This window comes from Eschrichtius robustus, chromosome 13 (assembly GCF_028021215.1).
Source record: "Eschrichtius robustus isolate mEscRob2 chromosome 13, mEscRob2.pri, whole genome shotgun sequence".
NCBI classification, from domain to species: domain Eukaryota; kingdom Metazoa; phylum Chordata; class Mammalia; order Artiodactyla; family Eschrichtiidae; genus Eschrichtius; species Eschrichtius robustus.
Window position 1 is genome coordinate 38346153 of NC_090836.1, and position 17038 is coordinate 38363190.

General features: G+C 38.9%; 1 pseudogene; it reads left to right on the forward strand.

Annotated features, from left to right (window-relative positions):
• The first annotated feature begins 1404 nt into the window (after positions 1–1404).
• On the forward strand, positions 1405–2161 carry LOC137775780 (large ribosomal subunit protein eL39-like; annotated as a pseudogene).
• The last annotated feature ends 14877 nt before the right edge of the window (positions 2162–17038 follow it).

Genomic DNA, 17038 nt, shown 5'->3' on the forward strand with positions numbered 1-17038 from the left:
TCTAATATGCATCATGCCTTTGGTGTCAAGATCTAGTCTGTAGAATCAATCTATGCCCAGTTCTGGAGCTACCCGTGGAGATTCACATGTGAAACCATCAGGGCTTTCTTCTAGCAGAGTGGGTGCCTTCCTTTCCCTGAGTGATGTGGGTAAACAAGCACAACTTCTTTAGTTTTCCTTCAAAGAGAAAAGGAAAAACGTACTGATATGTGTGTAGTTCCAAGATTTTGATGAATAATTGCATGAGACAAGATTTTCAAGGGAAGGGTTTTTTTGTTTGTTTGTTGTTGTTGTTTTTAATCCCTTCATCTTCTGACAGTCTCTGTCTATGACAGACTATAATGGTTTACAGCTAGGGTTGCCAGGGGTAGTAAAAATAAGACAAACAAAATAAGATGCCCAGCTAAATTTGAATTTGAATAATTTTTAGCACAAGTATGTCCCATGCAGTATCTGGTAGGACATACTTATACTGAAATTATTTATGTTTACCTGAAATTCCTACTTAACTGAGTGCCCTGTATTTTATTTGTAGGATTGTATATAGGCAACCCTATCTAGTAGAAGACATTCACCATAGTAGCCAAAACATTTGTTGAAAGCCTAGATGATTATTGTATAACATTTTCTTTATCACCAAGCAATTAGTAATATTCTTTTTTTCTTCCATCCTTTAACAAATATTTAATAAGCAGGTATTACATGCCAGATACTGTTTTATGTACTGGAATGAGAAAATAAGCCAGTCAAAGAAAAAATAAATATAAATAATTTCTAAACAATGATGGAGAAAATAAAACAGGTGATGTGATAAAGAATGTCTTGGTGGGGCGGGCTACCTTAGCTCGAACGGTCAGGGAAGTCCTCCCTGAAGAGCTGGTATTTCAACTGCGTCCTCAGGAGCAAGAGAGAGGCAAAAGGTTTCATAGGATAAGTTGCAGGCAGAAGGAACCGTAAAAGCCCTAAGATGGTGTATTAGTTTCTACGGCTGTTGTAAAAACCTAACGCAAACTTGGTGGTTTGAAACAACAGAAATTTATTCTCTCACAGTTCTAGAGGCCAGAAGTCTGAAAACAAGGTGTTTGCAGGGCCGTGCTTTCTCTGGAGGCGCTGGGGAGAATCTGTTCCTTGCCTCTCCCAGCTTCTGGTGGCTACCAGCATTTCTTGGCTTGTGTCCGAATCACTCTAATCTTCGAGGCCAGCATCTTCAAATTGTCTCCTCTGTGTGTGTCTGACTAATCTCCCTCTTATAAGGACATCATGATGGCATTTAGGACCCACCAGATAATTCAGACTAATCAGTCTCTCTAGCTCAAGACACCCAATTTAATCACAACTGCAAAAAAAATTACATCCCCTTTTTTGCCGTGTAAGGTCACATTCACAGATTTCAGGGATTAGGACATGGATACATTTTCTGGGGGAGCATTTTTCAGCCTACCACAGATGGGAGGGGCTCAGCACGTTCTAACAGCGTGTGGAGGCAGCACAGGGAGAGGTGTGGGGGCCGTGAGGGCTGATGGCAGGGCCTGGCAGTCAAGGTAAAGGATTCAGGTTCTAGTTCAATGTCAATGGGCAGCCAGTGAAAGATTTTAAACAGGAGACAGGGAGTGACAAGATTTACATTTTTTCAAAGCATTTCTCTGGTCCCTCTGTGGAGGCTGGACATTAAAAGGGCCAAGGGTGAAAGGAGAAGGAATCATTAGAGCCATGGCGCCTGCCAGAGAAGGGCAGCCTGAGGCCTTGGTAGCTTAAATTCGAGGGGTCGCAAGGGAGAGGAGGGGACAAGGTTGGACAGAGGGGATAGATTTTGGAGAAAAAGCCATGCGGACTTACTGATGGATTAGATCAGGAAGTAAAAACAAAACAAACAGAAAACAAAATAAAGGGAGAGTATGATAGAGTTCGCCTAGGTTTGGGGCTAAATGTTAATAAGAAGCCAAATGTTGACATTTGCTCCTTCTCTTCTCTGCCATCCTATGTGTGGTTGAGTTTGCTCCTTGCCAGTTCTTCTCACAAGACTTTCAGGATCAAGCAATTCCTGGCCAAGAAACAAAAGGAGAATCGTCCCATTCCCCAGTGTATTTGAATGAAAACCGGTAATAAAATCAGATACAACTCCAAGAGAAGACATTGGAGAAGAACCAAGCTGGGTCTATAAGGAGGCTCAAATATGAAGTGGCACACATTTATGTTGTGTCAAGGTCACTTGCATCTTACCATATCACAGTAGTGAGAACATCACTACTGTCTGAAAAGCCACATGTGTTTTATGGGAGAAATGGAATGGTTGGTTCTTCTTTTGTTGTCAGTGTTTCTGCACTAGTGCTTTGGCTTAGTAATAAATATGTGAAACCTTTCATTGGAAAAAAAATGTTGACATTTGATGGACTTGGTTAAGACTCTCCAGTCTGCCCTAGGGAGAGGATTTCACACAAAGTAAAGGGAGAAGTAGGTTTTGTCCTGTCCTAAAATTCATTTGAAAAAGTGAGCTTGGTCTTCAGGAGAGAGAGATTCTTTTTCTTCCATCCAAGATCAAGTCTTAACAAAGGCATCACGCTTCAGAGGAAGGTTAAAAGAACCAGAGTGGTGCCGTGACCGTGATTGATGACGACGTGACAAGCAGCTGTTAATGCTGCAAACCTCTCGCCTTCCGGGTCAGTTCCACTTGGCAGGAAGCATCTTTCACATCCAGGGTGAAGCGTGGCTCAGCCACCAGGATATCCTGTGTCAGTGATGTTTTCCACCACATGGGGTTCATCAATAAAGAATGGATGGCAACAAATCAAATGCTGTGATGCAAGTTGGGCAGAGATACGTGTGACAGCGAGAAAGTGTGCAAGTTAGTTCTAGTCTGTGTTCTGTCACCGAAGACCAGTCACCAATGACCACTGCAAGCCATTCCACCTCTCCAGACTTCAGTCTCCTCAACTCTGAGGGGTAAGAGTTGTTGAGAAAGTCAAATGGGATAATGAATGTGCCAGTACTTTGGAAACAATGAAGACCTAACAGCAACTTGTCATGATTATATCAAACCCTATTATATATTTTATTATATTTGATTCTTCCACAGCACCTTGCACTTAGTAGAGACTCCATAATTTTTTTTGTCAAATTTAATTAAGTAAGTACAACAAACATGGCCATAAACCAGGTAGATTCTTTCTGACTGAAAGAATAAAAATTTTCATATGGTTCTTAAAGGTTTTATTTATGTAAAATAACTTACTACTTCAGGTAGATTTCAGGAGATAACTGACCTACTGGATCTATCCATCAGCCATGTCTGTGGCTACCCTGAGATCCTATCAGCTTCATGTTGGAGAGAAAATAGTGGAATTCTTTGTCCTCTCATACACAGCATTGTCTAAAGATAATGAAACTCATATGATAAATTATAAATGCAATTTGATTTTCTCCATAACCTGTCTCAACAACTAAAATTGTTCACAATATTTAAAAGTTAGATTTATAAGCTAATTTTCTAAAAGATACGGCATCTAAATTCACTATTTGTTGAATGGGTTACTTTTTAAATACCACCCAGTTTTACCTAAGAGCTACTATCACATCTTTTTCATTTCTTTTCTAAAGTCCAACCTCTATCTCCCTTTTTGTCTTCATATGGTCTTCTGATTTGATAGAAAGATTAAATGTCAAACTTAATTTAAAATCAATATTTTCTGAGGCTGAGCTGCAGACAGATCTAGACCTGGACTTAAAGAGTACAGTATTTAACAATAGAACATCCCTCCAAATATGCATCTTCAAAAATAACTTATCATGGGGCTTCCCTGGTGGCGTAGTGGTTGGGAGTCTGCCTGCCAATGCAGGGGACACGGGTTCGAGCCCTGGTCTGGGAAGATCCCACATGCCGCGGAGCAACTAGGCCCGTTCACCACAACTACTGAGCCTGCGCCTCTGGAGCCTGTGCTCCACAACAAGAGAGGCCGCGATAGTGAGAGGCCCGCGCACCGCGATGAAGAGTGGCCCCCATTTGCCGCAATTAGAGAAGGCCCTCGCACAGAAATGAAGACCCAACACAGCCATAAATAAATAAATTAATTAAATTAAATAAAGTAAATAAATTAAATTAAAAAAAAAAACGTACCATAACCATACCTATCGTAACAGTTTTATTAGCATCTGTGAATATTACATGTCAAAGTCCATCAATTTTATTAGGCAAGCCAGGATAGAATGTTATTGAAGAACTGATGAAGATGTTTATAATAATTGTAACTGGTAGAAATGGCAAAGCTCTGATTCACTTTGATCTTCATGGAATCATACAAAGTAGGAAGTCTTTGGGTCATCTTGTTTATTTCCATGGTATTAAGGGTAACTGGACATTATCCGGTGTCCTTTGTGTTTGTTTTGGGAGTAAGGTAGATCAGGAAATACAGGTAGAGAACAGCAGTGACCCAGAGCTTTTAAAAAATTCTGTTAAGTAGCCTGGCTTCAAAGGAGAGTGCCCGGCCTGGTTCATAGATATCATCACATTCTACTTAATAAACTCGTGCAGATAAAAAAATATCTACCCTGGGCATGAAACAATTATTTAATCTACATATTCCAAGGCCCTCAGAGAAAATCAGAAAGATCTTTATAATAATCATTCCCTATAAAAAGAAATGTAGCCTTACTTTCTACACCTTTCATAAGAATTTGTGTTGGGGAAGAAACTCTTGAGCATTTGCTACAGTTGGCAAACCCTGCTGGGGGCCCCCAGAGAATGTTATCTGGTATGTGCAGTATCCATGAGATCTGTGTCTATAGGTCTATGAACCCCTGAGCTATGTCCTTGATCCTACACAGGTGGGCGTGACTGAAGGACATCATTATCTCTGACCTTGTGAGTCAGTTCAGATTTTCCTGGGGTAGAAAGAAAGAGGTGCTTTTCCAGAAGCTTCTCTTTTTCCAGAAGCTCAGCTCCTTATTTATACCAACGTCCCCTTAAGAGCAAATAGGCTTCTCTTTACAAATCCTGGATGCCACTTTAAAATTGTTATTTGCTCCAAAGATCTCTGTCTCTTCAAGCCCCAGAACTAACCCACTCACATCCCTCCCAGGCTATTTTCTCCCCCATCTTTTATGAAGTCTTCCATCAGGTAGGGAAGACTCTATCCTCTAAGCCAGCACTTCCCAAACTTGAGTGCACACCCAAATCACCTAGAGAATCAGTCTCTCACCACCAGAGATTTTGATTCATTAGGTTGAGCTTTATGACTGAGAATGTGCATTTCCATCCAGTTCACAAATCACACTTGAGTAGCACTGCTTTAAGTCACATTAAGAGCATCTGAATTGCCCAGTTTCAAATTTCCATCCTGTCACGTCACTACTGATTTTGCTACAGCAGAGGAGACTTTCCTCCATCCACAGTGATTCTCACTTCTTCTGGGTGCTAATGGTCTGACTTGCTATGATGCTGCCATCATTCATCACCTCAATTTGATTATAGCTCTGTCTGCCACTAGTGAATGGAGGCTTTGTCCAAACTTAGATTGTTGTGTTCTTGAATTGCATTGCTCCTCAAGCCCCATACAGGGCTAGATGAGCGGTGTTCTCCATCAGTTATATTCCTGGAGGGGCTTATGTCCTTTAGCTACAGCTAGATTCAGAGTGGTCCCCTTGCTCAAACTTTCACCTATACCATTTGCTATGGTCTGAATATTACTGTCTCCCCAAAATTCATAGGTTGAAACCTAACCCCCAAAGTGATGGCGTCAGGAGGTGGGTCCTTTGGGGGTGATTAGGTCATGAGGCAGAGACTTCTTGAATGAGATTAATGCTCTTAAAGAGATCCCACAGAGTTCCCTACCCCCTTCTGCCATTTAAGGATACAACGAGAAGTTTGCAACCCAGAAGATTGCCCTCATCCAACTATGCTGACACCCTGATCTCTGACCTCCAGCCTCCAGAACTGTGAGAATTAAATTTATATTGTTTAGAAGCTACCTCGTCTCTGGTAGTTTGCTGTAGTAGCCCAGACAGACTATGACACCATTATATCCTGCTTTACCCATAACTCCTGCTAGATAGTGGGCTCCATAAATCTTCCCATTACAGTTGATTGGGTAAGAAGTGAATATCTGACCCCCCAAAAAGAGATAACCACAAACAAATCTGAGCCAATTAGATCCCTTCATTCTGTTTTGTTGTTGTCGTTTTAAAAGATTTTTTTAGAACAGTTTTAGGTTCACAGCGAAACTGAGAGGAAGGTACAGAGATTTTCAATGTATCCCCTGTCCTCAGACATGCATAGCCTCCTCCATTTTCAATGTGCCCCACCAGAGTGGTATATTTGTTACAACTGATGAACCTACATTGACATATCATAATCATCTGAAGTCCATAGTTTACTTTAGGGTTCACTCACAGTGTTGTGCATTCTGTGGATATTGTTGATTCTTTTGGATTTTCTATAAAATGATTATGTCATCTGTGAACAAAGACAGTTTTATTTCCTCCTTCCCAATCTGTATCACCTTTTTTTTTTTTCTTGTCTTGTTGCATAAGCAAGGACTTCCAGTATGATGTTGAAAAGGAGTGGACATCCTTGCCTTGTACCTGATCTGAGTGGGAGAGCTTTGCAGTTTTCACCATTGTATGATGTTAGCTCTAGGTTTTCTGTAGATAGTCTTTATCAACTTGAGGAAGTCCCCCTCTATTCTTACATTACTGAAAGTTTTCATCATGGACGGGCATTTCATTTTGTCAAATACTTTTTCTGCATCTACTGATATGATCATGTGTTTTTTTCTTTTTAGCCTGTTAGTGTGATGGATTATATTTATTGATTTTCAAATGTTGAATCAGCCTTGCATACCTGGGATAGACCCACTGGTCATAGTGTATAATTCTTTTTATACATTTTGGATTCAATTTGCTAATATTTTGTTGAGGATTTTGCATCTCTATTCATGAGAGATATTGGTCTATAGTTTTCTTTTCTTTTAGTGTCTTTCCTTATGGTATTAGTGTAATGCTGGCCTCATAGGATGAGTCAGGAAGTATTCCCTCTGTTTGTATCCTCTGAGAGAGATTTTAGAGAACCAATATAATATCTTCCTTACATATTTGGTAGCATTCACCACTGAACACATCTGGGCTTTGTGCTTTCAGCTTGCTCATTAAGTTTCTTTAATAGACATAGGCTTATTCAAATTGTCTATTTCTTCTTCTGTAAGTTTTAGCAGATTGTCCTTTAAAAATTGGCCCATTTCATCTAGATTATCATATTTGTGGGCATAGTTCATAGTATTTTTTAAAATTATTTTTTAATGTCCATGGGATCTGCAGTGATGGCCCCTCTTTCATTTCTGATACCAGTAATTTATATCTTCTCTCTCCCTCTCTTTAGCTGTCCTGGCTAGAGGCTTATCAGTTTTATTGATCTTTTTAAGAACCAGCTTTTGGTTTAATTGATTTTCTCTACTGATTCCCTGTTTTCAATTTTATTGTGTTCGCTTATGATTCTTATTATTCACTTTCTTCTGCTTACTTTGGGTTTAATTTGCTTTTCTTTTTTTAGTGTCCTAAAATGGAAACTTAGATGACTGATTTTAGGTCTTTCTTCTTTTCTAATATATACATTCACTGCTATTAAGTTCCCTCTAACCACTGCTTTTGTTGCATCCTACAAATTTTGATAAGTTGTGTTTTCATTTTCATTTACCAATATATTTCAAAATTTCTCTTGGAATTTCATATTTGATTCCTTTGTTACTTAAAAGTATCTTGTTTAATCTCTACTTATTTGGGGATTTTCCAGTTATCTTTCTATTATTGATTTCTGGGTTAATTCCATTGTGATCTGAGAGCAGATGTTATATAATTTTTATTCTTTTAAACTTGTTAAGGTGTATTTTATCTCCCAGAATGTGGTCTATCTTGGTGATGTTCCCTGTGAGCTTGAGAATAATGTGTATTCTGCTGTTGTTGGAAGAAGTAGTCTATAGTTGTCAATTTTATTGTGTTGATTAATGGTACTGTTGAGTTCGGCTATGTCCTTACTGATTTTCTGCCTGCTGTATTCGTCCATTTCTGATAGAGAAGTAGTGAAGTCTTCAACTATGATAGTGGATTCATCTATTTCTTCTTGCATTTCTATCAGTTTTTTCCTCACATAGTTTGACACTCTGTTTTATGTGTATACATGTTAAGAATTGTTAGAGCATTAACCCCTTTATCCCTGATAACTTTTCTTGCTTTGAAGTCTGCTTTGTTTGAAATTAATATGGTTATGCTTGCTTCCTTTTGATTAGTGTTAGCATGGCATATTTTTCTCCATCCATTTACTTTTAATCTATATGAGTCTTTATATTTAAAGGTAGTTTCTTGTGGACAACATATAGCTAGATGTTATTTTTTTGATACACTCTGGCAATCACTGTCTTTTAATTGATGCATTTAGAACATTGCTGTTCAAAGTGATTATTAATATAGTTTGCTTAATAGCTACAAATTACAGTTTAGGTTTTCTTACTCCAGCACTGGTTCCTGTGTCAGTTTCTGCTTGTGAGTCTCTGCTCCACTGAGCCATGTCTCCCTATATTTGCCTGTCTGTCTCTCTAAATTTGGAGGCAGCAGTTTACCTTGTGTCCTCTCTTTTCTTAAGGATCCTAGAAGAGTTGTTGATTTTTCAATCTGTTAAGCTTTTTACTTGTTGTTAGAATGAAGCAGTGATTTCCAATCTCCTTACATGTGGAATTCAAAACTAGAAGTCTTTGTTATGTTTTTGAACAAACAATCTCACAAGAAAGTTCAAGTCTGTGGTAGACACCTGAGCAATGTGCTGGTCAATAGGAGTAGAGGAAGGTGATCAATGAGAAGAATGGATCAGATGGTGAGGTTCCCTGCAACCACCCAGACACTAGATTTCATGCTCTCTTGGCTAGACAGTCTTGTTGTGCCAGACCCAACCAAATTAGCAGCCCTGCACACAAGTTTTTTGTTGACATTATTATTGGCGTATGCGGAGAATAGTTTGCCAGTAAACAAATATTGAGATAAAAGATACTACTGAATGCAGAGTAATGTTCTAAGGTTGAAAGTAAAGAATGGCACAAGAAGAAGAGATGCTTTTCCACAGAACCATGGGTCCATGGATGAGGATAGGTAGATGTACATTTTGGGAGCCTAAGAGTTTTGGGACACAAACTAAGCCAATTTATCCCATTATTAAATTCAGAGTTTTAAAGTATTCTATGCTACCTCTAAGTTTACCGCTAAGTAACTCTAAGTTTACTTCAATAATCTTGATCTGTTCTTCACAAAAATGATTATAACTCACTTGTGTGTGTATATGTTTGTACTGAATGCTTATTATGTGCTAGTTTGTCCGTGCTAAAGATACAATGGAAAATAATCTAATTTCCAATTTCATGAATTCAACTTCTCATCACTATGTAAATAAGTAAGAAGAGTAGGGACACACTAACATTAGAAAGGTTTCATCCCATGGAATACAAGCTGCAAATATGGTGTGTTTCTTGATTTATTTATATATATTTTCTCCTGATCCATATTTTGGCTCTACTTCCCTGTTGTTCTACGTTGCCTAATTAATCTAATTTTATGGCACTTATTTGAAAAGTAAAGCAAATAGTGAAAAGTAAAGCAAATAGTCACAAACTAGCTTCTAGGTAAGCGTCTTGCCCATTTGTGATTTTTCTTGTAAGAGTCTTAGGGTATTCACAAGCTAAGCTACTTAGGGTATTCAAAAAATAGGGTAATGGTCCACTGACATTATAAATAACCATTGCATGCCATCTTTTAGATCTTAGGAATTAAATAGCCCAGTAATTTTTCTTCTTTTGCCATAAATATGAAGAGAAACATCTGACAGTTTTGTACGAAGTAAGTTTTTAAAATCTTTACGACAATAAGATCTAAGGGAATTACGGATTTAAAGTTTCACAGAGAAGTGATCCACAAGATAAGTCACTGCACTCTGCTCACTGCAAATTGTGCATCTTCTGCATTTCAGAAAGGAGCTCTTTACATGAATTCGTCTGTAAAAAGACCCTCTCTACAGTCAGAGCAAATGGAGAAATAATGTAATTGCTCGTATCGTATATTTTAAGAATCACAAAGTCAAATGCCTGCAGGGGCCAGACAGTTAATACAAAAATGTGACAAGGGCCATGTAGGGATACTGGCACACTGGCGAGTATGTGCCCTGGTTAAGGGCTCCACTCAGCAAGAGCAACAGGGTTGTGCAGAAACATAGGCTCAGGACTCCCAGGGTGTCCCATTTTTTCAATTAAAGTATGAATAGTAATGGGTAGTCTCTTAATTTCAAGTGTTGAAAAATATTCATAAAACTTCACACCCTTTGCAGGACACACCAAAGTATTATGCAGATCAAATATACACCACCGCCACCATGACCATCCAGTTGCAACATCCAGTCTGGTATATTACTTCAATTCTCTGCTTCATCTGATCAATTTTTTATATTACTTCCTCTGTGCAAAGAGAAGATAAGCCCTGGAGAAGAAGAAGTGGATAAGTGGGGAACCGGAGAGTAGTGCTATAAAGAAAAAGATTTTAAAACTCCATCGTGCCTTCTGAAATGATATAAAAGAAAGAGCTTTGACATCTCCCGTTAGGATAGTAGAGCCACCTTGACAGGGAATTGTCTGCTCTGTTCTGTGGCACTTTAGTTATTCTAGCTTACACGTTTGACAACCTCTATCTTTTTTAAAATTTGAAATCCTATCACTCTTTTCAGAGTACCCAGAACTCAAGTCTAATTTTAACTAATCCAGTGTATAGATGCTTGTTTTTTTAGGATTCTTTCCTCATAAAAAACATCTGGGAAGTGGTTAACGTTATGCAGTGTTTTTATAAATTTTTATAAAGCATGAGTAAAAGAAAAGCAAGTCAAAGTTTCCCTTTCTATATACAGTCTAAAAAGATATTCCCACAGACCACCTTTTCTTATCTTCCCTGAAGAGTCAGCCATAAACCATGCCACTGGCCACTAAGAGCAATTTTCAGGTGATCCTCATGAGAAGGGAAAAACCTTCCATATATTTATGACTTTTCACAGTCTATTTTCTTCATGTTCCAAATCATGTCAGATATCTTATTGCCATGACACACAATGCCCAGTAGAGACAGTCGGTATGGCTCCCATCACTTCGATAACACATCACTCAGAGCAATTATGCGTCAGCTTCAAGTGCTTTTTAAAAAGCAGTCTCAGGAAGACCATTTCTGTTTTTCCAGCTCAGTCTTTAAGTTGAATATATTGTCTATATCCTAAACCAGAACTGGCATTTATTCAGTCATTCAACACGTGTTTATTGAAGGCTTCTATATTTATGGAGGCACTCTGCTAGGAATCAGGAACATAATGTGAATCAAATGGACACAGTTCTGCCTTCATGGATCCAAGGGATCAGAAATTAATCAAACAAATCAGCATATAATCACAAGCTTTGATAAGTACAAGTACACTGAAGGAGGATCATGAAATGCAATGAGAGTCTAAAACAGGGAATGTGTCATGACCTGGTCTGGGGATGGAGGGGAAGTCTTCACTGAGGAAGCGATGCTCAAACTGATAGCTCCAGAGTGCTTAGGTAGCAACATAGGGAAGAGGAAGTAAATTAGAATGTTCCACTCAGAGAGGACTGTACATGTCACAGCCCAGGGAGGGAATACGACACCTTTAAAGAGCTGAAAGCAAGCTAGCATGGCTGGGGTTCATAAAGGGAAGAAGGTGCAAAATGAAGCCTGATAGGTAAGTAGGGACCATATCATTCACCACTCCTAGGAAGAGCAATGGGGAGCTACTGATGGATTTGGGACTAAGGAGTAAATGTTTTCATATATGTATTTTTAAAGGATCTCTCACTCTGGTGGGGGAGAGGAGATATAAGGAGGCTAGTTACAAGGTGTATTAACCAGGTGTTTCTGAGGTTTTGACATTTGGACTTTGCTGATTCTCAAGAGACTGCTACTCCCAGGGCTAGACAATTTCTAGAGATATAGTAAAGGACTCCCCTGCAAGTGCTCCTTTTATATGCAAACCAACCAATCCAAAGCCCAACCCCCCAACCACCTTTACTAGCTCTTATACTCCTGGCCAATATCCTCCTGCCCTAATCACCCCAGGGACAGGTAACAGACAACCAGGGACAGTTCCTGTGCCCCAGGGCCCACTGGAATTTTTCAAAGTAGTACATCCTATGCCTGTTTACCCTGCCTCACCCATTTCTTCCCATGGAAACCATAATAAAGGCTCTTGTCCACAATTTCCCCTCACTCCCTCTGCCTCTTGACCAGTCCTGATGCTTGCCCATGTGGGCCCACTGAGTGGTGTGCCATGCTTCCTGTTTCTAGAGATCTGTGACTTTTCCTTCATGACAGTCATCTCTGTGTCTGTAGGTCTTACCATACGTGATTAAAACAAATCCTGGGTACATTTTAAAACACAAGGCCAGGGCAGTAAGACAAGTGACTTCTTTTTTTTTTTAAAAATATATTCTCCTATTATTCTTTTAGTTTTTTGGCTGCATTGAGTCTTCATTGCTGCACATGGGTTTTCTGTAGTTGTGGTGAGCAGGGCTTACTCTTTGTTGTGGTGCGCGGGCTTCTCATTGCAGTGGCTTCTCTGGTTGTGGAGCATGGGCTCTAGGCTTGCGGGCTTCAGTTGTGGCACGTAGGCTCAGTAGTTGTGGCTCGTGGGCTCTAGAGTACAGGGTCAGTAGTTGTGGTGCATGGGCTTAGTTGCTCCCCGGCATGTGGGATCTTCCCAGACCAAGGCTCAAACTCATTGGCAGGCAGATTCTTAACCACTGCACCACCAGGGAAGTCCAAGACAAGTGACTTCTGATGGTGGCTTGAACTAAGATGGTCACAGTGGAGAGGAAGAAAAGTGGACAGTTACAGAAAAGTTAAGATGGATTGGATAAGGGGGTGAGGAAGAGGGAGGTATCTAAGATGATTTCTGGGTTTATGTTATGTTCACTTAAATGGATGAAGGTGCCATGTACAAGAGAGGACATGCAGGAAAAGGACCAAGTTTGGGAGAGAGGATGATGAGTAAAATGTGCTTTCAAAATGAGCACTATTTAGAAGACTTAAATAGACATTTCTCAAAAAAAGATATACTGATGGCCAAAAAACACATGAAAAGACACTCAGCTTCACTAATTATTAGAGAAATGCAAATCAAAACTACAGTGAGGTACCACCTCACACCAGTCAGAATGGCCATCATTAAAAAGTCTATAAATAACAAATGCTGACGAGGCTGTGGAGAAAAGGGAACCCTTCTACACTGTTGGTGGGAATGTAAGTTGGTGCAGCCACTATGGAGAACAGTATGGAGGTTCCTCAGAAAACTAAAAATAGGATGACCATATGATCCAGCAATCCCACTCCTGGGCGTATATCCAGACAAAACTGTAATGCAAAAACATACATGCACCCCTATGTTCATAGCAGCACTATTCACAATAGCCAAAACACGGAAACAACCTAGATGTCCATCAACAGGTGAATGGATAAAGAAGATGTGGTATATACAATATATACAGTGGAATACTACTCAGCCATAAAAAAGAACTAAATAATGCCATTTGCAGCAACATGGATGTAACTAGAGATTATCATACTTATGACTTGTCATCATAAGTGAAGTAAGTCAGAAAGAGAAAGACAAATATCATAAGATATCACTTATATGTGGAATCTAAAATATGGCACAAATGAACCTATCTACAAAACAGAAACAGACTCACAGACATAGAGAACAGACTTGTTTTTGCCAAGGGGAAGGGGAGTGGGGGAGGGAAGGACTGGGAGTTTGGGTTAGTAGATGCAAACTATTACATTTAGAATGGATAAACAACAAGGTCCTATTCTATAGCATAGGGAACTATATCCAATCTCCTGGGATAAACCATAATGGAAAAGAATATAAAAAAGAATGTTGATATGTGTATAACTGAGTCACTTTGCTGTACAACAGAAATTAACACAACACTGTAAATCAACTACACTTCAATTAAAAAATGTGCTTTCAAGACAATCAAATGTAAATGTTTCAGGGAAAGTTCGACTTAAGCTTATATTCAGGGAAAGGAATCCCCACCACCCTTGTCCATTTACCCACAGATGAGGACTCCAAGGCAATACTATTTACAGACTGTGAATTTTTCCCTAATATATCACACTTCTGGTTGATGTAAATGACACTTTAAAATGAGAAACATTACTATATTTATATCTTACTGGTCATGAAAAATTAATTTTCACATGCTGTAGATGCTATTTGATACACATCTGTCTGCCTACTGTCCATGTTAAACTAAAATGCACTCTCATATTGAAATATTCTCCAAACCTGAGCCGAATTGCCTGAAAGTGCCCTTCATTCTATGAACCATAAGGATAGTACTTCCTTTAATGTGACGAGAAATCACACTGTCAGGTTCTCCTGATTCACCCTAATAATCACACTTACTTGAATCACACTGCAACACAAGTTGTTCTCAGATTGATCTTTAAATTTATGGGATGAAGAAGATAACAGTTACGGGAAAAATTCCAAGTTGGCTGTCATTCTTGTAATTGGCGGGTCTTTTCATGGTTTCAGGATAAAAATAGAGAGACCCAACAGGGTGACATGAGATATTTCCATCTCTCCTTCAAAACTGGAAAGACAGAGGTGCTAAAATAATGACTTTGTCACTATTACTTTTACCAAGGAGGTTTGAGGGTTGTTTTCTCTCTTTATCTGTATTTTGAGAAGTTCTAACCAAAAAGATTTCTGAAGTTTTTGTTATCTAGCTCAATTTTGTCTGTGGAGCGGAGGAAAAGAAAGAAGTCTACGCTCTTTCAGGGAAGGCAAGTCTATTTCATGGTAACTAATCATACTCCCAGGATTCTGATCTTGGATTGTGTAAGAAGTCTAAACTGCCTACAAGCAGCAGCTGTTACTTAGGAAATATAACTGTCCGAATATGGCAAGATAAGTAAGGACATAACCAGGTCTTTTTTTTTTTTTTTAACATCCTTATTGGAGTATAATTGCTTTACAATGGTGTGTTACTTTCTGCTATAACAAAGTGAATCAGTTATACATATACATATGTCCCCATATCGCTTCCCTCTTGCATCTCCCTCCATCCCATCCTCCCTATCCCACCCCTCTAGGTGGTCACAAAGCACCGAGCTGATCTCCCTGTGCTATGCGGCTGCTTCCCACTAGCTATCTACTTTACTTTTGGTAGTGTATACATGTCCATGCCACTCTCTCACTTTGTCCCAGCTTACCCTTCCCCCTCACCGTATCCTCAAGTCCTTTTTCTAGTAGGACTGCATCTTTATTCCCGTCTTGCCCCTAGGTTCTTCTGACCATTGTTTTCCTTTTTTTTTTAGATTCCATATATATGTGTTAGCATACGGTATTTGTTTTCCTCTTTCTGACTTACTTCTCTCTGTATGACAGTCTCTAGATCCATCCACCTCACTACAAATAACTCAGTTTCATTCCTTTTTATGGCTGAGTAATATTCCATAGTATATATATGCCACATCTTCTTTATCCATTCATGTGTTGATGGACACTTAGGTTGCTTCCATGTCCTGGCTATTGTAAATAGTGCTGCAGTGAACATTGGGGTGCATGAAAGTAATTTAAAGTGAAAAATACAGTGCCGGATTAGGTGGATTCAAATATTTTACATTTGTATACTATACTACCTTTAGATCTTTAATCCATTCTGAGTTTATTTTTGTGTATGGTGTTAAGGAGAGTGCTACTTTCTTTCTTTTACATGTAGTTGTCCAGTTTTTCCAGCACCACTTATTGAAGAGACTGTCTTTTCTCCATTGTATATTCTTGCCTCCTTTATCAAAGATGAGGTAACCATATGTGTGTAGGTTTATCTCTGGGCTTTCTATCCTGTTCCATTGATCTATATTTCTGTTTTTGTGCCAGTACCATACTGTCTTGATTACTGTAGCTTTGTAGTATAGTCTGAAGTCAGGGAGCCTGATTCCTCCAGCTCCGTTTTTCTTTCTCAAGGTTGCTTTGGCTATTCGGGGTCTTTTGTGTTTCCATACAAATCAGCTTTCTTTTGATTTCCATTTACATGGAATATCTTTTTCCATCCCCTCACTTTCAGTCTGTATGTGTCCCTAGGTCTGAAGTCGGTCTCTTGTAGACAGCATATATACGGGTCTTGTTTTTGTATCCAGTCAGCCAGTCTATGTCTTTTGGTTGGAGCATTTGATCCATTTACATTTAAGGTAATTATTGATATGTATGTTCCTATGACCATTTTCTTAATTGTTTTGGGTTTATTATTGTAGGTATTTTCCTTCTCTTGTGTTTTTTGCCTTGAGAAGTTCCTTTAGCATTTGTTGTAGAGCTGGTTTGGTGGTGCTGAATTCTCTTAGTTTTTCCTTTCTGTAAAGGTTGTAACATCTCTGTTGAATCTGAATGAGATGCTTGCTGGGTAGAGTAATCTTGGTTGTAGTGTTTTCCCTTTCATCACTTTAAACGTGTCCTGCCACTCCCTTCTGGCCTGCAGAATTTCTGCTGAAAGATCAGCTGTTAACCTTATGGGATTCCCTTATATGTTATTTGTTGTTTTTCCCTTGCTGCTTTTAATAGTTTTTCTTTGTATTTAATTTTTGATAGTTTGATTAATATGTGTCTTGGTGTGTTTCTCCTTGGATTTATCCTGTATGGGACTCTCTGTGCTTCCTGGACTTGATTAACTATTTCCTTTCCCATATTAGGGAATTTTTCAACTATAATCTCTTCAAATATTTTCTCAGTCCCTTTCTTTTTATCTTCTTCTTCTGGGACCCCTATAATTCGAATGTTGGTGCATTTAATGTTGTCCCAGAGGTCTCTGAGACTGTTCTTAATTCTTTTCATTCTTTTTTCTTTATTCTGCTCTGCAGTAGTTATTTCCACTATTTTATCTTCCAGGTCACTTATCCGTTCTTCTGCCTCAGTTATTCTGCTATTGATCCCTTCTAGAGAATTTTTAATTTCATT